Source organism: Rhipicephalus microplus, chromosome 2 (genome assembly GCF_043290135.1).
Source record: "Rhipicephalus microplus isolate Deutch F79 chromosome 2, USDA_Rmic, whole genome shotgun sequence".
Classification (NCBI taxonomy): domain Eukaryota; kingdom Metazoa; phylum Arthropoda; class Arachnida; order Ixodida; family Ixodidae; genus Rhipicephalus; species Rhipicephalus microplus.
This window is the reverse complement of record NC_134701.1, coordinates 68,501,051-68,522,006: the sequence shown is the minus strand read 5'-3', so window position 1 is coordinate 68,522,006 and position 20,956 is coordinate 68,501,051. Positions and strand designations below refer to the sequence as shown.

At 46.5% G+C, this 20,956-nt stretch overlaps 1 protein-coding gene and 1 long non-coding RNA gene across 2 annotated transcripts in view; both read right to left on the bottom strand.

Annotated features, from left to right (window-relative positions):
- The window catches only part of LOC119169862 (uncharacterized), a 225,998-nt gene extending 222,977 nt beyond the window's left edge, over nucleotides 1-3,021 (bottom strand). The window contains exon 1 of the mRNA XM_075886556.1: nucleotides 2,950-3,021. The gene's annotated coding sequence lies outside the window, so the exon portion shown is untranslated. The remainder of the gene's footprint in view (nucleotides 1-2,949) is intronic.
- A 16,835-nt stretch (nucleotides 3,022-19,856) lies between these two features.
- Nucleotides 19,857-20,550, bottom strand: LOC142784989 (uncharacterized). Its single transcript, XR_012888808.1, has 2 exons — nucleotides 20,479-20,550; nucleotides 19,857-20,024 (listed from the first exon to the last, which is right to left on the bottom strand). It is a non-coding gene; the product is annotated as an uncharacterized LOC142784989 (long non-coding RNA).
- Between the last annotated feature and the right edge of the window lie 406 nt (nucleotides 20,551-20,956).

Below are 20,956 nucleotides of genomic sequence, written 5' to 3'. Positions count from 1 at the left end.
ACAACGCGAGCTGTGCACCCTGCTGTAGGATGGATACGATGCAAACCGGCGGTACGAAGGGACAATCCAGAAATTGGCGTCGTCACTTTACGAAGCAAGCGGCAAAATTTTTCGTCCATAACAGATACTGCAGCTCCTGTGTCAATAAGAGCAGATGCGTGAACACCGTCCACAAGCACGTCAATGACATTAGATGGGCGGCTCTGAGGGCTTTCACAATGCGATAGCATCGCAGTCCTTGCCTCGGGGACTGCGACGACTAGTTTTCCCGCTCGTGAGCAGCTGAACTTGGCCGCATGGGGGACGGGGAACGACGTCGTGGAGACGGTGACCTACGAGAAGATGAAGCTAGGCGAGTTGGCGGTGGCATAGACGACGTTTCCTCGTGATAGGTACGCCTAATCTGGCCAGCAACAGGCGACGAAATATGGGGCGTCTGTACGCGAGTGCAATAACGTGCTACGTGGCCGGCGTAACCGCAGGCAAAGCAAATTGGCCGGTTGTCGGATGTGCGCCATCGGTTCGCCGGGGTAGGTCTTGTCCATGACGCAAGAGCCGATGGACGGAACGGTGGCTGGAAAGGCTGCAGGGGGTGCTGGAGCTGAGTCTGAGAGGTCACGTCAACATACGTAGCCGGCATACCCGCTGCAAAGGATGGAGGTCGTGCGGCAGCTTCGGCGTAAGTCAGTGGGGCGGGCGCTTGAACGACAGGAGGCGGCCTGGCGACCACTTGGGCGTAACTTGGGGGTACAGGAGCCGGAAGCTGTTGTGGGTGGTACGCAGGCATAACCTCCGCTATTTCCTGCTCAATCGCTCGGCGGATGGGGGGGAAAATGGTAGTGGCCGATTGTTGAGCAGCCGGTGGGTGGGCGAAGGGCAGGAGAGAGAACTGCCGTGCGATTTCCTCACGTATGAAGGACTTGAGGTCTGCCAGCAGTGCCACCTGGTCACAGCTCGCCTCCAAGCCTGCAAGCCCTGCATCTCGTGGTGTGGAGCGACGGGTCATCGAACGCTGCCGGCGGAGCTCCTCGTAGCTCTGGCACAGCGTGATGACCTCAGCTACTGTGCCTGGGTTTTTGGCCAGCAGCATCGTGAAGGCATCATCGGCAATGCCCTTCATGACGTTCCGGATCTTGTCTGATTCGGACATGCTGTCGTTGCATTTCTTGCATAGGTCCAAGACGTCTTCAATGTAGCTGGTGAATGATTCACCGGCCTGCTGAGCGCGTTCGCGTAAGCGCTGCTCGGCTTGCAGCTTACGAACGGCAGGGCGGCCAAAAACGTTGGTGATAGCGGTCTTAAAATCGGGCCAGGTTGCGAAATCAGACGCGTGGTTGTTATACCACATGCCGGCCACACCCGCGAGGTAGAAAACCAGGTTGCCGAGTTTGCCTGCCTCGTCCCAATGATTGGGGACGCTGACGCGTTCGTACATGACGAGCCAGTCCTCGACGTCGGTGCCATCCGCGCCGGTGAAGACAGGTGGGTCGCGGATGCGGGGGACACCGGAACATGGCGTCGGCGCAGGAGGAAGCGTTTGCTGGGCGGCGTCTTGTTGCATGGTTGAAGGCACGGTACGGGATCTAAGCTCCAAGGGCATCGAATGTGAACCGAAGATGTTTGAAGGGCACAGCACTCTCCACCAAAATGTTAAGGCGTTTAATAGCCGGTCCACAGCGAGCAAGCACAATGGCGACAGTAACGGCCAAGCACGGGCTCTCAGTGCGAGCGGCGTCCTTGTTGGGTAGCCCCACTAGAAGGTACTCAAGAGTTCGACCCATTTCATAGTTCGGAGGCTTCGCTACACCCGCTACTCAATGCAAAGTTTGTGAGCCACTACAAGTGTTCCTCTAAAGTACAAAGTTACGTGGGGCATCACACAAAAACAAAGTTTGCATCCTCATCAATTTAGATAAAAGTCAGCGAACATGGGTTAATGCTGCATGCTTACATGTGCTTGTTGCCCGACCATAATGCTAGGTCAAAAATATATACTTGTGTTCTTCGCGGAATTTAGCTGACAAATGAAGTCTAACAAGAATTCTGAACGTGAACAGCATTCCCTCGTACCATAAAGTAGTCTTACGTCAGAACGTTTCAAACCTTTCACGGTTCACATTCAAGGTCGATGATTTCAACATCCACAGGTGCAAATGCACTTTGATGCCACATAATTCTATATAAACATTCGGAGCTACGAAAAGAACAATAAATTGTAAACGCGTTAGGTTTCAAGCATAGACTATCTATAAATTTAGCTATCTAAATATTGACTATCAAGAATAAAATTTACACTATCTCTCCGAAGCGAAACTTGATGGAATGTGAAGCAGCAGTGGTGCGCACGCGGTTGACCCGACTGAAATGGGCGCCGACGTGGGTGCTGGAAGAACCGTTCGAAGCAAAACTCCGTGTAGCCTTAGCTCGAGTAAAGGTTTCTTTAAAACGCAAAGACATGGGAGGCGGGTTGGGTTTCGTGTAAGTTTAATCGCAGATCAACGAGCCGGAAGATTGTTTCCTCTTGACGTGCGGTTGAGCGTTACGGGTGGCGGAGAGGGTGAAGCTAGAAAGGATGTGTTGCGAGCGGGCGGAGGAGCAACGCCACCTAGGTGTGTTGGGAGGAGCCGGCAGCTGCTGCAGGTGAGGGAGAAAGTGACTTCAACGCGCAGCTGCGACTTGACCTACTTGGCACCATTCCAACAATGGCGGCGGGGTGAAGGCGGTGCGGTGCGCTGGCATGAAGACTCAGACAGACAACGTTACACAGGCTAGTCAAAGAACTACCTCGCATTTAAATATAAACTAACTATTAGTATAGCTTTACACTATCTCCAAGACCGAAACGCACCCACTGATATATATTGCTCGATTCTTTCCTTTCAGGAAGAACATAACTGGTGGTCGGAGCATCTTCGTCATTTACCTAGAAAGAACACATTGCAGCCTTACCTGCTACTGGGTGCAACTTAGCGGTCTCCTTTGCTACCAATTGGCTGCGACCGTGGTCCTCCAGGTTATCTGAAGAAAAAAGTTTTAGGAGCATATGTAGGTACATGTTTCAGACCGTCATAAGTTACGCTGCTGCAAAAGTGACAACACGATTTCCCAAGGTCGAGCTGCGGCATGTATCAGCCCCCGTACATCTTTTGCGTACGCGCAGACGCGACACAAACTCGTAGCTCGAACTAAGTACTGATAAACAATCAAGGCAGGGCCACGCACTGTGAACTACAGGTGGAAAATTAAGAGACGTTGAGAAACTTTCTGAATTCAAATTTATTGTCAACAGTCATATAGGTGTCTACAAGGAGAAACAGCTAATTTTGTAGTTAAATAAAAAAATTCCCAATCAGTGAAACTTATCCCAAATGCACGTATTTTGAGCAACACTTTCAAATATATTCATATTGATATTCTGTGCTGCTATCTTTTTCAGTGTAAGCGTAGCGAAGTGAACAGAGCTGGAAAAACAGGCCACAGTTCAATAATGCTAAAGTGATGGCGTATATATGTACGGCTTCTAATAGGGAAAGCCGCGGGAAAACTATTCCGATTCTAACTGCAATACAGCCTACGAAATGCATTAGGGATTTTATATTCATCCTTTTGTGCCTGTTTCTTTTTCGCCATTAGCATTCTGAAAAAAAAGCACCCATTTGCCTTGTGAGTAAACTTTAAAAAGCTATTAGAAAAACTTCTTGTGGCCTTTATTTTCTGTGACAAGACTCAAGCATTCCAGAGAAAGTTTTTTATAAATTCCTCTTTATATTCAATAATTTTTATACTTATAAATTCCTCAAGGAAAAAGTATTTTGTCTCGTCCCATTTTCTACAAAAAAACCTACTCATTACACTATTCAGGTTGTTTTTTTTTAATTTCGCTTCATTCACATGAAACAATCTCAAGACGGAGGTCGTGTGACCGAGCCAACATTCTGAAAAAAAAACTTCTCTCCTTCAAGGCTAGAGCATTTCTAGCCTTGAAGAAGAAATGTCCACTTGTCAAAACGTTCGCTCGGTTACACAACCTCCGTTTAAGGATTTTTTTTTCATCGCAAGGTTTCATTCTTCCCTTCCTGCCGTTTTTTTTACTTTATGCATAATGATGACCAACATCGCAATGTCTCGAGGGGCTGTTGCTTGACCACTCTTGTTCTCAATTTACGTCAGTGATCCCCCTTCGTTTCACTACTACAAATGTATTCTGTAAGTTTGTAAACAAATGTGAACGTTATAATATTGACGTACTTCATGTATGTAAACACGGTAGGTGCCGAGTGACGTCATGGCGTTGGTTCCGCCTAGTCGTTCCAGCTAAAAGCGCGCCAATAGCCTATCACGTGGTGACGGGTGCAGCAGGTGCACAAGCTGCCGTCGAAAATAGGCATCGCAACTCTTCTCTTATGTTTAAAAGCGACGGCCGCGACAGATGAAGTTCCAGTGGTGGTAAAGGTGTTCGAAATGAACAAATGAGCTATGTTGACATGTATCTCTAGTTTACCTCATATCGAAATATGTGAGGTGTCTTAATGGCAGATAGATAGCTTTTTGTGGAATGTCATCGTTGTTGTTGCAGTCTACGTTGCACTTGCACATTTTAATATTCACTAGTGCAAGGACAGACCCACGGCCGCAGGAGGCTCTAGGCTACAATATGCAGATGCGTGGTGTGAAAATACGTAGGCACGAACATTTATCATAAATGCTCACATATAACCAATGAGCCAGAGAAGTTTATCATGCAAACAACAAGGACGACCTTGGTGACACTTTCATCTACAATACGCCTGCGAAAATGCGTCAACAACATGCTGTTAGCAATATGGTTGCATATATGTAAGGTCCGCGCCTCAATTCTTACGCTCAATTTGACGCCGCAAAAGGCGTACGGACTGTAGAATGACTCAGCAAGTTTCTCTAGTGATTTTTTTTGTGAAATCACGCAGACGTGAAAATTGTTTGAAGCGCCCCATAGCCAAAACAACCCTACCTGGTATAGTTGAATAACATGCGATATCGCAGCCTTATGTAATCAGAAAAGGCACCCTTTAAGTCATCCTTTTGGTCACTGCTACCTAAATGAGCCATACGCACGCAGAAAAAAACACCTTCTTGATCGTCGGCTCGATGCCCTAGTGACACGTTTTGTTCACGCCAGTATGACGATATCGTTTTGTCGTGTAGAAGACTTTTTCAGTAATATCAACAGTGGCAACCGTTAAACTTCATCGTATATGGCAATGCTATCCATAGTGTTACCAAGCTTCTAGGTAAACGTGCACAATGTGGCTCCACAGCTTATTAAAAAGCGTAATTCCACGGTTTATTTCAACGCCTGAGAGAGCTAATCGTTTTTTCTGGGGAAGCCACTCCAAAACATAACCGATGAAGCTGCGTTAAAGGCAAGTTCTCGTGTTTCACAGCTGCGGCTGATTTGCGATGGTTTTCATCAGCTGAAAACTGAAAAAATAAATTGACCTGTCTCTCTTGTGACGTCTGGCATAGATAACAGGGAACGCTCACCGGTACACCATTTTTTCTTTGCATAGCCACACACAGCGCACGCATCATACGAAAACACAGCAGCAGCTGTGGTAGGCGCACTAACTTTTGCCTACCAAGCGAAACCAAACACCCGACAGCACTGCCACCTCAATTTCATGACGTGTGCCCGGTGAAATTGGTCTATTGCAGCAGACAAAGGAACGATATAAACAAAAAGAGATGTACACAAACATAACATCACCAGCTCAAGTGCGCGTCAAAAGTTGGGTATAACAGGAAGCTTCAAAGTACAGTTTTTGCAAGGGGCAAACAGGGGTCATACGTATGCCTGAATAGCAGCAAACTTTCCAAGAACAGCGGCGATGGTTTATCCACGAGAGAATTCATGTTCGCCACGCTGATGATGCAGCCCATGGACGCACAAGAACAGTCCCGGGAGGTGAACCGCCCGCAGAAACTGCGCATCGGTGATCCGGCAGCTTTTCGAGCCAAATGAAAGCGACAATGGTGAGCCGAAGAACTGGCGTTGTAGGCAGAGCAGCGTCAGCGAGTGAACGACCAAAACGTGTTTGGCGTTGCCGACGCCTGTGCTTGGGAAACATTTTTTTGAGCTGCTTCGGCTGTGCTGTCTGAAACCACCTGTGGCGGCAAGTTTTAGCTTCGCTCGGTAAAGATCTGTACGGAGTGCTTGGGAAGTGATTTTCTCTTCATTTTTATTATTTATGGGGTATGATGACATTATAAATCTCGAAAGACTTCATGGAAGACATTTTAATGAACAATGTAGATCCCATACTTTTGGTTTCTTTTTGAAAAAAATATATAGTCCGTTTGTCTACCATTTAAAAAAAATGGCAGCATATCCACGGAGTGAATGATGGAGAGTGGGGCGAAGAATTCATCCGTCCATTCGTTCTTGCTTCCTTTCCTCCATGCGTCCTTCAGTGTGACCGTGCATGCGTCCATCAGCCCGTCCGTGCGTGCGTCTGTCCGTGCGTCCGTCCCTGCATTCGTCCATGCAGCCGCCCCTGCGTCCGTTCATGCGTCCATCGATGCATCTGTCTATGTGTCCGTTCGTCCATCTATTCAACACTCCAAGTACCACCATCTCGCATCTTTTTATCATATATTCCCCATATAGAAGCACCGCCATCCAGCGGACATTCCAAGGACTAAACGAGAGGTGGCACATGCGCACTTTCTTACGGCTTGCACTTCGGGACCACTTCCCACCTTTAACCACCTCTAGTTCATGGTATATACTAGTTCACTGTATTCATGGCACTGCGGCCGAATACTCGCTAAACCTTTCGAAAACCAAGGAGGTTACGCCCAGCGAGTATGACGTAGCAAACTTTTTCAGTCAGATAGTGCTCAATGTACATGCCAATGGCTGCTAATGGGAAATGAGAGGAGGAGAATTCGGGTTTTACTTTCTTACGGCTTGCGCTTCGTATCTACTTCCCATTTTTAACCACCTCGAGTTCAATCATGGTATATACAAGTTCATTTTATTCATGGCACTGTGGCTCAACGCTCGCTAAACCTTTCTAAAGCTAAGGAGGTTACACCCAGTGAGTATAACGTAGCAACCCTTTCTTGTCAGATAGTGCTCAATGTACATACCAATGGCTGCTAATGGCGATCGCAGCCTGCGCGTTAACTAAAAGCCGAATGCTCCTGTCTCTCATTCCCCATTAGCAGCCATTGACATGTAAATTGAGCACTATTTTTTTATTGTTCAACAACGCACAGAAGAAGTCTCTCACCGGCATCACCTTGGAGGTCAAAATGTTATACTTGTTACATACTACGGGGGACGAACGGGTGCCATTATAAGGAGCTTTGCCCCTAATTACGAGATCTCTTGCGTTCAAACAAGATATGAAGGCAAGCTTTGAGTTTTTCCTTGACTTATTCATTCTAGGAAGACATGCATTCATAACGAGGGCATTATGAAAACCAGTGAATGCTAATCACCGTTTGTAGGAACAATTTTATGTAGAACATATCCCAACTATTGCCTACCCTTTCGAGCTCATTTCAACAATTAAAAGCGAATACCAAATGCAAAATACGAGTATGTTCCCGACGGATGTTCCACGAATCTTTCAACAATCCAGGCTAACATAGTAAATAAGATTGATGTGTTCGTGAGGCAGTTTTCATTTTTCGTTGGCGACTTTCTGTATGAAATTTGTAATCATTTTTTCTCAGTTTGGGTGCGAAACTTTTTTTTTCTGCGTGGTCTTTTTTTTGTGGCGTTGGTGCTACAGATGGCTGAATTTCACAAGTGGCTGCGTGCATCTGTCCGGTTGGTTGTGTTTGAAAAAACTTTTACCCACACTCTCTTCTATCGTTGATCGAAAATAAAGAAGTTAATATCATGATAACAATGTGTCATTTCAAAGCAGCTGAGACTGAATCTGTTTTATACTGATCAGTGATCTCCTGGGTGATTACCGCCTTCTGCCTCAAGCTAACCTATTCTTTTTCGTTAGCATAACACAGCGTTTCAACCTAAAGTATAAGGATTATATCACTAACTCAACAATTTTGCATTTAAAAACAACGCCGGGAACAATAGAACGGGAAATGGCAAGCATAACGGAAGTATAGTACAATAGAATAGAGAAGAAACAGGTTCGTCTGGTTTCTTATTTAGCTGACATTGCGGCTCAAGAAAAATGAAATGGGGTAAGCAGCGTGACTCATAGAGCAGATACGCAATGGTAAGTTGGAGCAATAGAATTGATGTAAGGAGATGGCAAACAGCCAATTAATGTGCAGCATTAAGCCGAGTGATAAAATTTGTAAATTAGCTGGCGCGAAATCGATCACACAAGGTAAGGTCAACTAGATATCATATGGAGATGCTATTGTCGTGCGATAGGCATAAGATATGCCACAAATGATGACGGATAGGCGTAAGATATGCCACAAATGATGACCACGATGAGTCTAGAGCAACATTCCATACAGAAGTCGAAGTCAGTGGCTTCTAAGGCTGAAAAATTTAGGACACAACTTCATGCGCATCAAAACGCCGCTTATTTTTATTGAGACAGAAAATTTATGGACACCCTCGGCTGAATTTTGCCGCTGGCGTCGACGTCAACATCGGCGTCGCCATCACCCACCGTATACGTATACGTATCAATATACATGAAAATGCAAGAAATAAAATAATCCAGCAAAAAGGCCCCGGCGCGAGGAAACGAACTTGAGACCTCTGAAGTGTGAGTGTGAGGCATAACCACTGAGCTGTTTTCAGCTCTCGAGCATGCCTAAACGACGTGCCCTTGACCATGTTCTTGCACCCACAACGTCCGTAGTTCTGCAGTCCACGAATCCAGCCATTATCCATCACTCCTTTTTGCTGCGTTGTGCAGAAGAAATCAGATATAGCTTTGGTCGTGATAGTTTTACATGCGTTAAACTAACAGTGCGGAAACAAATTTCCTTTATCCTTTTTGTTTTCGTGCTGTTAGTCCTCAATATTTTGATGGCCACAGGAACCAGTTTTTTGTTTAGTTTTTTTGGCACGATGTATATTCTCGTGCATGAAGTTTAATCAACCATAGCGAGTACACATTTTTAAAGGAGACGGAACTACGCACCGCCAACGTAACTTTTTTTTTCGAAAAGCATTTCGGGGTTCTTTTTACTTCTTTGACGACGTGTTCAAGCTGGCAGACCACGCGGCCATTGGTGTACTCGTTACGCTCCATTTACTGCCGTATAACCTTGATCATTGATGCATATGTCGTAGGAATGCACACGGAAAAGGGAGTGGGGAAAACTGGGGGGGGGGGGGGAGTGAGCCCCGGTATCACATTTGAGGGTCGTCGCAAAATGTGTCCCCTAATGTTGAAGGGAGGCAGCAATGCTCCTTTTACCATTCCCCCTCAAATAGAACCCCACGCATGCATGTGCCTGACGTGCAGGCAGTTTACGACTCAGCCTTCACAATGTTCAAACAATCAAAAAGTTTTGTGCGGAATGAGAGCGCCGTTTTAGCTGCCTGCTTTAACGACCGACATATATTGCCATGTTCATATGAATCACTTGTCGCCCGAATCATATGTACACGAAAATTTTGGGCTGAAACAGCTCCAGTGTTCAAGACGTGCGACGCAAAGCATTGTACTCATTGATAGGGCATTTCAGTAATCGCGCACATATTGTTAAAGATAGAATAGAAGGCAGCATTGATGTCTCGTCAGCCGCCTTTGCCACCCAATTACCTCCATTGCTGATGGCAGAATGTCTACGCGTTGCCGCACAGCTATTAATCGGCCCACATAGTTATAGCATAATTTTTCAAATGGTTCAGTTTATGTATGATAAGTTACAGTGAAGGCTGCCCCATTGTTATATGACCTAACCGGCCGCTTCAAATCAATTGCGTCGTCACCCTGCACTCTTCGTCCTTTTGTTGGTAGCAGCTAGTGATGTTCATCTTAGGTTTCAATGATGAGAGTTTCACGGTGGAGTGCTAACAATAGTTAGTGAGTATTTCTGAGATACAATGGGTTTCTGGCCCATTAGCCATCCCACAAAGAACTATTATTTAGGTGCCAGGTCTCCCAAAGTGCTCAGTGCGCGCGAATGTATTCTAGTCGAGTGACCATAATCTTCCCTCGATGATTCGGCCACGAACTTACGGTTGTGGACAAAGCTGAATTAGTCACCACATCCTACCCCTTAAACTTTCGTGAACCCCCTATCCCCATCGATAGTGTGTTTTCGATGTTAACAACTTGTATATTTGCCCTGTTTTGAACGCTTTTGGGCACCGTTGTGCTATGTAACGTGTAAAAAACTATTTTATCAGCGCCGCTTTTATGTTTTTTTTTCGCCGCGTGGTGATTTTAAAGCGTTTTTGCATGCGCTCGAGTAAACCTGCATAGTTTCCATCATGGCGTTGACGTCGCGTGAGAAAGCTTCACGAAAGTGGGGAATTTGGGGGATCGGCGTGCATCTGGACTGGAACAATCAAGTGACGACTACAGCACAGGCTCGGAATACGACATCGACACTCTTGATTTCAGTGCAGACGACGAGAGTTCGTCTAACCACCCTGGAACATCAGCGATAGTCCACCGGTAAGGTTTTTTTTCGTGCTCGAGCCGCGTTATTGCCGACGTGCGTCGGTGTGAGATGATCCGAAGTGTTCTGAAGCTTACAGCTTTTATGTTCATGTTGTCCATTTCCTTCGGGCGGGACAACTTTTCAGTGGCAGCGCAGGGAGTGCAATTTCGTGCACGAAGGCTTCCCGGAGGAAACCTTCGAGTCTCGTTACTTAGTGCCGCGCGGCGCTTCGTGAGTGCTGTCGACTTTTAAAGACGATAGTCTTTCTTGGGAACCTTAGACGGAAAAAATTTGGTCTGCCTGTCTGTCTGTACAATTGTCTGTTTGTCTGCTCTAACGATTCCTCAAACGGCACCAAACGGCCAACCCCATCCAGAGCGCCCACCAATATTGCTCAAGGTTTAGCGCTTATCGTTGTGCGATTGTCAATTAAAAAGCAAATAATGCGCATATCTGAGGCGCCATAACAACGTGTCTATGTTTTGTATGTCTGTCATTATACTAGAAGAGGCACACACAAGTAACTCTAAGGACTGTAGCGTTTAACGCGCTGCGCTGACAGTGCAACGCGATCGTCAAGAAGGTGTTTCCAACGCTTTGCTACGACGGCACGGTGGTGGCACCTTCCCGTCGCTTTCCATTCTACACCTTATCACCTCCGTGACCATCGCGCATCTTTCTCCGCAGTCCCACACGCCTTCGTTTTGGAAAATAACTGCCAGATGGCGCTCATGCCTAACATGCCTAGAGGCGCTTGTTCGCCTCCGTTACACGCTAGACGCACTCTAACGCAGCGCCTTCAGAATACCATTCACCAATTTTCTTGCGAAGAACTTCAAATAAACGTTTTGTTTACTCTCTCCAGACGCAACGCTATCGTCTTTCGACGACATTTCCAGGGTAAGATGTAGATTCGGGCCATTTTTTTTGTTTTTAAAGACGCTAGTCTTTCTTGGGGACCTTCGACGCAAGTTTCCGTCCGTCTGTCTGTCTGTCTGTCTGTCTGTCTGTCTGTCCACCCTTAACGGTACCGGGTAGTGTAAAAGCACCAGCCGATCCCCGAACGGCCGACCCCATCCGCAGCGCTTACCATTGTTGTTGAAGGTTCAGCGTTCATACTTGTGTGATTGTAAATTAAAAAGTCAATATTATGCATACCTGAGGCACCATAACAACACTTATATATTCTGTATGTGCGTATTTTACTGGAAAACGCATAAATAAATATTTCTAAGGACCGTAGTGTTTATCACGCTGCGCAGACCATGCAACGCTTGCACGAAAGGGCGAGTGTTTTCAACGCTTTGCTAAGACGACACGGTGGTGGCACCCACCCGTCGCCTTGCGTTCTACACCTTATCACCTCTGAGACGGGCACGCACGCTCGTCTCAGAGCTGCGTGCTCCGTTTTCCAAAAAAAACGGATAGATAGCGCTCATGTCTCACGTGTGACGTGACTGCATACACTCATTCGCCTCCACTGAACGCTTGAGGCACTCTAACGCAGTGCCTTCAAATACCATTCACCGAATTTCTTGCGCAGAACATCAAATAAATGTTTTCCTCAATCTCTCCACACGCAAGACTATCGTCTTTTGACGACATTTGCTGGTTAACATGCAGATACGGGGCCAAATTTTTACTGTTCATGTTATTGAAGATCTATGCAGAAGCACAAATAAATATGATTGGGCGCATATTTTCCAGAAGCCGATGTACAGTGGGAGATATGATTCTTGGAGGTTTTACAGTTCATCTTGGTGCTGCTACATGAATAGCTCCTCAGAACTAACTGCACCAGCCAAAACGTTTATCAATAACTGTAAATTATGCTGTGAACAAAGAAAATCTGAACAGAAAGCAAGTGTTTTCTGTGAAACATGCATAGCAAACCTGTGTTTTACAGCATTGCGAAACTGCTTCGCATGGTAGCATGAAAGACGCTACGGGTAATGTTATTCTATGTACACAAACACTTCTGTATTTACAGTGCTTTTATTTACAGGACAATTGTGTGTGCTCCTTCCGCTTAAAATGTATATTTCCGTTTCTTTTTATGCTTAACTTGTTTGGAGTATTGTTTTTGGTTCTATAAAATTGCTTTGTTCATGTTTACAAAGTTCTTTGTTTGCTGAATTTTTTCATACTATTTTTATTGAATTTGTGGTTTTAGACTCACCATGTTTGAAAGATAACTTCTAGCTGTACAATTTGAAAACATTAACATCCATGACTTTGGGTGCCAATAAAAAAATAGGCTTTTTAGATTACCCAAGAACGGCCGAATTTCTCGCGGTCACGAAAGTGCTAAACAGCCTGACTTCAATTCTGTATGAATCGTGACGTGTGCATAGGTTGGCAAACAGTGTGAACCTAAAGTTTCACCAATTACGTCAATGATATTGGACGGAACGGGGAAACATCACGGTAGCGAGGGAGTGGAAACGAGGCGTAAGACGACGTCATCTTGCGTCGCCATGGTAATCTCGCCACTTTACTCCTGGGCTGAAGCAGAGCAGCGGGGGCTGCCAGCGTCCGACACGGCAAGCACGTGAACCCGTTTGCTACTCGAGCTAGGCATGAGCTACGCGAGAGGCACGGGGCGTTGGATAACAAATATTAATGTTCTTGATGAATGAAGATGACGCTACAAATTACTCTTCCCCCCCCCCACACACACACAGAAATGAACCTGGAATGAAAATTATGAGGGCGTAAATAAAAGTGATTCATTAGCAAAACAAAAACATCCGTGAGCAGTTCAGGTCGTCAACGGGAAGGGACTATCGGCAACCAGTGGAGCTCTGGCAGCCGGCACCAGGAATTCGCAGCGGGCGCGTGTGGTTTCACATGCAGGCATGCTGTCGGGAGAAGCGAGCGAAACTTATAACGTAGAAATTGGTAGTGAACCAAGTAACCCGGCAATGCATCAGGTCGAAGCTTGAAAACAAAGAGTCTGCTGTGGTTCCGGTTGTTGCGTTGCGCCGTCCGGCCAAGCCTGTAGCTCTTCACGGGCATAGTTGTTGCTGGTAGTCGGAGCCTCGCCGTCATAAACGGGCGACACGGTAGCCTGTCGATGGTGCCAGTAACGACGGAGGCGGTGGCACCACACCTGGCGAAGCTGCCGCATCACCAGTCGTTTAGAAGGCCGTCGAGTTGCGAGTCGCGCGCTGTGGACAGACTCATTGTGACATGGCTTGGCCTGGGGATGAGCCGTTTCTGAGAGAGCCTATAGATGCGCTTTTCAGGCCTTTGACAACGTGTAGTTTGTAGGCGTCAGTGGACGCCGTGTTCGAGCGAGACCCCATGTTGGGCCACGTGAGATCAAGTGGTGAGTCTGTGGCATCAGACTTGTCGAGGGCTATCGACGGCATTGAAATTTTTGAGCACACGTGTGGCGTGGCGGGTGGGCGATCTGCCTGCATCTCTGGTAGGGCATACAAGGTCTGTTGTTCCTGTGGCAAGCCAGGTTGGTGGTCCTTGGGATTTTTGGTCATCGTTGCAGCACCAAGCATGCTCAGCTGTAGATGCTTGGGGGCTGAAACGTTTCCTGCTTGAGGCCTCGAGACAATGGTTGTAGCTGATGGCAAGATGCACACAGTGTCGAGGTTGATAAGAAGTCGCGTTAATTAGACATTATAGATAGCGAAAGCTCCGTAATATGGAGGCCGATAATGGTCAACAGGATTTCCGCGCCACACTTTGAAGCGTGCGCCAAGGTAGCCGTCGTCGAGTCTCGCGGTGCCGAAATATCGCGTGCCGTTTACGTCACGGAAGCCGTGCATGAGGCAGGCACGTGCGCACACCTTCTTACGTGGGCTTCGAGGGAACGAACCCTCGCAGGAAAGGTCGGTCGTCGTGGGGGCATCGTACACATCATAAGCGTGGTCGGGTGCAAGAATACTGCATCATAATCATCATCATCATCATCATCGTCATCAGCCTGACGACGTCCACTGCAGGACAAAGGCCTCTCCCATGTTCCGCCAGATAACCCAGTCCTGTGCTGTGTGGTTAGAGCATCCGCTTCGCATGCAAAATGTCCGTGGTTCAAATCTCGGTACCGCGAAGTTCCCAACCAGACAAAAAACTCCGCGTGGTGATAGAACTGCATTAAGAGGCCCGGGGTGTGGCCTCAATGCTAACCACCACCGGGAATGCACTCCCTCACCAAAGAAAGATTCGCCACCCTGGTGCAGTATCTGGCCAATACCTCCCACATGCATACGTCAAATAACACACGGCCCTCAGTCCCCAACAGCTGCGAAGCAACTGACCACGGCTGCGATCAGATGTGCAACGCAGCAGAGGGTGCTAAGAATCCCTGGATCCGGACAGGCCGCCATTGGAACCTGAACTTGGAAACGTTTAACGGTAGAACCTTATCTAGCAAGGGAAGTCTATCTGTACTATTCGAGGAGTTAAAGGGTGTTAAATGGGACATAATAGGGCTCAGGGAGGTTAGGAGGACAGATGAGGCCCATACGGTGCTACAGAATGAACACGTCATTTGCTATCGGGACTTGGCTGACAAAGGAGAGCTGGGAGTGGGGTTCCTTATTCACAGAAACATCGCTGGCAACATAGAGGAATACTAAACCATTAATGAAAAGGTGGTAGGTACCGTAATTAAACTGAATAAAAGATACAAGAAGGAGGTGGTACAGGCTTACGCGCCTACATCCAGCCATGAAGACGCTTCAGTTGAAAGCTTCTATGAAGATGCGGAATCGGCAATGAGTAAGGTAAAAACGCAGTATACTATACTGATGGGAGACTTTAATGCAAAGGTAGGGAAGAAGCAGGCTGGAGACCAGGCAGTAGGAGAATATGACATCTGCACTAGACACGCCAGAGGAGAGCTATTAGTAGAATTCGCAGAACGCAATAATTTACGGATTTTGAATACCTTTTACCGAAAACGAGGATACCGCAAGTAGACATGGAGGAGCCCTAATGGCGAAAATAACAACGGAATGGACATTATAATGAGTGCCCATACAGACATCGTGCAGGATGTGGAAGTGGTTGGCAAGGTACAATGCAGTGACCATAGAATGGTACGGTCTCGAATTCGCCTACACTTGAAGGAGGAACGACAGAAACTGATACGCAAGAAGCCAATCAATGTGCTAGCACGGAGAGGGAAAGTACAGGAATTCAGAGTCTTGCTTCAGAACAGGAACTCAGCTCTTAGTTAGGAAACCAACCCTAGCGTAGATACAGTGAATGATAATCTGACGAGTATCATTGCGGAGTGTGCCGTGAAAGTTGGAGGCAAGGTAGTAAGACAGGACACTGGCAAGATTTCCCAGGAAACAATGTAAGAAGGTATAACATGGAGATGGTATAACATGGAGTGAACTGAACACGTTCTGAAAAAACGGAGGAAGCGTCAAAGCAGTGAAGAGAAAACTTCAGATAGGCAAGAATCAGATGTATGCAACACGAGACAAAGAAGACAAAATAACTATCAATATGAACAGGATAGTTAAAATAGCGGAGGAGTTTTACAGATATCTGTACAGTTGTAGGAAAAACCACAACTTTCATACTATAACAACTAGCGGTAACCCAGATGACACCCCACTAGTCATGATAGAAGACGTCAGAAAAGCTTTGGAGAGAGCGAAGAGGCAAATCTGCTGGCGAGGATCAGGTAACATCAGATCTGCTGAAAGATGGAGGACAGATTGTGTTAGAAGAACTAGCCACCCGGCTTACGAGGTGTCTACATGACGGGAAGAGGAGAAGCGCAATTGCTAGCAGAAAAAGAAAATATCAGCATTCAATCAACCAAAGGAACAAGCAGGATTTCGAAGAGGCTACTCAAAAATCGATCACATTAATACTATCAATAAGGCAATAGAAAAATGCTCAGAATATAACCAACCACTATAAATAGCCTTCATAGATTACGAGAAGGCGTTTGATTCAGTAGAAATATCAGCCGTCATGCAGACACTGCGGAAACAGGGCGTTGATGAAGTATATAATAACATCCTGGAAGAAATCTACAGGGGATCAACTGCTGCCATAGTGCTTCATGAAAAAAAATTGCCCGCAGCTTCCCTCGGGGGAACACTGAGGAGGATGCGGAGCATATAATTGGTTAACGGGGAGTTAAAGTGCGACGTACTTGGGTCGATGGCTAATTGGTTAACGTGGTTGTGAAATGGGGTGTTAAATTGCGACTTACTTGGGTCGATGGCTAAATTGATTAACGTGGTTGTAGCAGGGGGTGTTAAATGAGTGAACACGTACACACGTATGCGAAAGGGCGGCGCTGGTCGAAGGGACGTCGATCATTGTGTTTGTGGATTCGTTGGAATTCATTTCACCGCGACCTTGGACGTCGACGCGCCGTACAAACCAACCGACGAGCGGCAACTGAGCGAGCGAGCGCCGACCTTGAGAATATATACAGCGCGACGGCGCATGCACTGTCAGCTGTCGAATGTTCGAGAAGGGGGAGAAGCGCAACGGCGCATGCGCGCGCGTCAGCTGCCGATGTTCTCGAAGCGCGACGGCGCATGCGCGCGCGTCAGCTGCCGATGTTCTCGAAGCGTGACGGCGCATGCCCGCTACATTATACAGCTAGCGAATGTTCGTGAAGAGGAGAAGCGCACGTGGTGTGTAGAGGAGGAAGAGTGCACAGATGGTGGAGGAGTGAAGTGCGCGCTGTGTGTAGAGGAGGAAGGGACGCACAGATGGTGGAAGAAGGAGGAGGAAGCTTGCGGACGGCGCCGCACTACAAGCCTCGAGTATTAGATGCTCCGCATCTAAAAGCAACAGAATACCAATCAACAAGGGTGTGAGGCAGGGGGACACAATCTCCCCAATGCTATTTACCGCGTGCTGACAGGAGGTTTTCAGAAGTCCAGAATAGGAACAGTTAGAGATAAGAGTTAATGTAGAGTACCTTTGTAACTTGCACTTCGCCGATGACATTGCATAGCTGAGTATCTCAGGGGACAAATGGCAACTCGTGATTATGGAGTTGGACAGGGAGAGCAAAAAGGTTGGTCTTAAAATTCATATGCAGAAAACGAAAGTAATATACAACAACCTCGGAAAAGAGCAGTGCTTCGAGATAGGTAATAGTGCACTTCAAGTTGTAAAAGACTATATCTACGTAGGGAAGGGAATAACCGCGGAGCCGAACGACGAGATTGAAGTAACTAGAAGAATAAGACTGGGGTGGAGCACATTTGGCAAGCACTCACAAATTAGGACTGGTAGATTGCCGCTATCCCTCAAGAGGAAGGTATATAACAGCTGTATCTTGCCGGTACTTAGCTACGGAGTGTAAACCTGGAGACCTACAAAGAGGGTTCAGCTTAAATTGAGGACGACGCAGCGAGCAATGGAAAGAAAAATGGTAGGTGTAATCTTAAGAGACAACAAGAGAGCAGAGTGGATTGGGGAAGAAACAGTGGTTTAGGATATCATAGTTGAAATCCAGAAGAGGAAATGGACATCGGCTGGGCATGTAGCGCGTAGACAGAATAATCGCTCGTCATTAAGGGAAACTAACTGCATTCCCAGAGAAGGCAAGCGGGTTAGGGGGAGGCAGATGGTTTGGTGGGCAGATGAGATTAAGAAGTTTGGAGGTATAAATTGGCAGCAGCTAGCAAGAATACATGTTCCTGCAACCGGATCTGAGGTAGAAGTAATCATTGCCAGGGTAAGGGGGTCGTGATCAAGTGAGCACGGTGGGCCGGCGGCTATTTTGCTCTGGAGCACCGGGCAAACTTGGAAGCCACGGGTCCCCAGAAGCGGGCAGTATAAGAGGCCGTAGCAGACGAGCGCCGCAGTGTGCGGGTGTCATATGGCTGCTTGCTTGTGGTCGATGCTGCAGGAAGATGATGAAAGTATACCGGTAGCGCGACAAGCAAGATGGCATGCATGCCCAGCTGGTTCATGACGCCATTCGCCACGAGAACTGCGTCAAGCCACATGAACCATGCCTGGGGAAAGATCTGATTTTTCCATCCTAATGCAGCATTGATCACAGCATGGACCGCAGGTGTGTAGCCTTATGACGCCCACTCAATTACCATACATGCAAATTATGGCTTGACAGCCTAAAACAGTCTTCAAAAGTCATTGGAGGACTTTGAGGACTACCCCAACTAGCCCAAGTTTGAAAACTGAAGTCAATGAAGGGCCACTACAACAATTTTCTTGAATGTAAGTTGCTGTTGATGAGTATTAGCTACCATTTATCACTTCAGAGGTTTCTCGGACCATACCAACACATGATCATAAATTGTGCCATACACAAGAGAGGCATGTAAAAAATTTTAACCACCCGAGGATTTCTCTACGCGCGATGCCTGGTCGCATACACGTGCATGGACTTCATGGGTGTGTCTTAGGATGCATGTGAATACATGGGCCAAATGCCGTTAAGTTTGATGTCACACATTAGTCACACTATGGTGATAAAACAACCAGACATTGGCTTGCTGCCACCTTCGTTCTTTCATCCGATCTATGTGAAGAGTGAGTGCGACAGGTATTTGCTAATTTGGCGAATGGAGCGCCAGCAGATAATATTACAGGCTGCGTGCACGATCGTGCACGTGTCACGGTCAACCACACAGTGTCACTGAGGGCCCACACGCGCACTTCACTGAGCGTCATGTATCGGCCGGTATGGCTATAATATAGAAATAAACAAGCAACGCAGCAGGCAATTACTCGCGATGATACAACTTCCCCTTTCCACTACGTAGTTTGGTATTTTACTATACAGCGGGGTGCGTCAACGTTTTGGGACGAAAGACCGAGTCGCAGGAAGCCGACACGGCGTGAGCCGCATGGCAAAGCCAGGGAAAAGGGGGAAGAAGCTTTGCAGAAAAGCAGAAAAAATGGCGTATTGACAAATATCACAAAACTAGAATAGAAATGTAGAAATGACGCTTATTTTCAGCACATATACCGGAACGTTTACAGCTACGAATACAAATTCTTAGCCAAAATCCTCTTTGAGGTCAAAACTTCCACGTTGGTCTTCAGGTAAAAAGTGACAAGTAGGCAGGGGAGAGAGGTTCTGACGTCGCGCGGAGGGCCGCATAATACTGCCCTGTGGCAGCAGGGCATCGTTTCTAATTAAGTCTCTTCTTAGACATTGCGTGCAACACAAACTGTTATGGTAAGACTGGTTGGTTAAAATATGGGGCTTAGAACAGCATGGGATGGAACAGCGTGAGGTGGAACAGCATAGAAAAATGCAACAAGCGACAAAATGGTCAAAATTTCGTGCAGCATATTTATTGAAGCCAAAATAACAGAACGTGATAGTCTGAAGGAACTTGAGCGTTCTTTTTTTTTGCCATCACCGCTGCGTACAGAATCAAGACCGCATAATAGTGCCAGCAGCTGAGCAAAGCAACCAAGGGAATACCGCAGGGGGGTATCTGGTAAAAGATAACCGAAGCAGCTGAGTTACATAATAAAGTCGATACAAAACATCCTACTCTGGCGTCAGTGTGTTTCTTTTAGAATACCACGTTCCCTGTTGTAAAAGTCATTAAATATGCTACACGGATTATGTGAACAATGTCTCTCGTTGCATCACAACTAGTTTTAACCAATTCTGCAATCTAGGTGCACCAAAACTTCCTATTTATTAGGGCCAAAACCATTACATTGTGCTTTCAACGCAACAAGTATTTGTTGCGCTTTGTTACAGGTACGGCAAACGTCCAGTCATGACTCCAGACGAGTGGTGCGTGCTCGTTTCTCCAGAATCTGCTAAGTAAGATGGCTGAGAACTAGTGCGACGATTGCCGAATACATGAAAGGTTCGAATTGCAGCGTAATTGTAATTTTAGTAACGTAGAAACAACAAACAAACGCTCAATAACTCACAAGCCATGGTGCTCAGAATGGATGTTCTTCTTCTTCTTCAATGAAGTCTCCTTAACTTCCATTTTCGACCTGATTGACAGAAAGTGGGTGTATCAATTTTCAGCTCTCTGTTATTTATATGTTTCGACGGCTGTATGTAAATATTTTTAATCATAAAAATAAACGATACATAGGTTAAATAATTTTCAAGTGCTGCTTATCAATACTGAAATATTTTAGGTTGACAAAATGTAAGCAGAAAATATTTAAGACTATACGAAAATTCCTGAATAATAAAGCGGACATCCCTGTTTTTTTTATCGCAGAGCAAAGACCCGGTGGAAAAAATAACATGTTCTATATATTCTATGACTGGATTACGAAGAGGTGGTTATTTAAGCGCCTGGTTGGCAAGATTCATATGCTCGCGCCTTGTATAGCGGCGCCAGGGTGTACACCAGGCTTGCCAGTGAACACTTCTCTAGATGCCACACAAGGT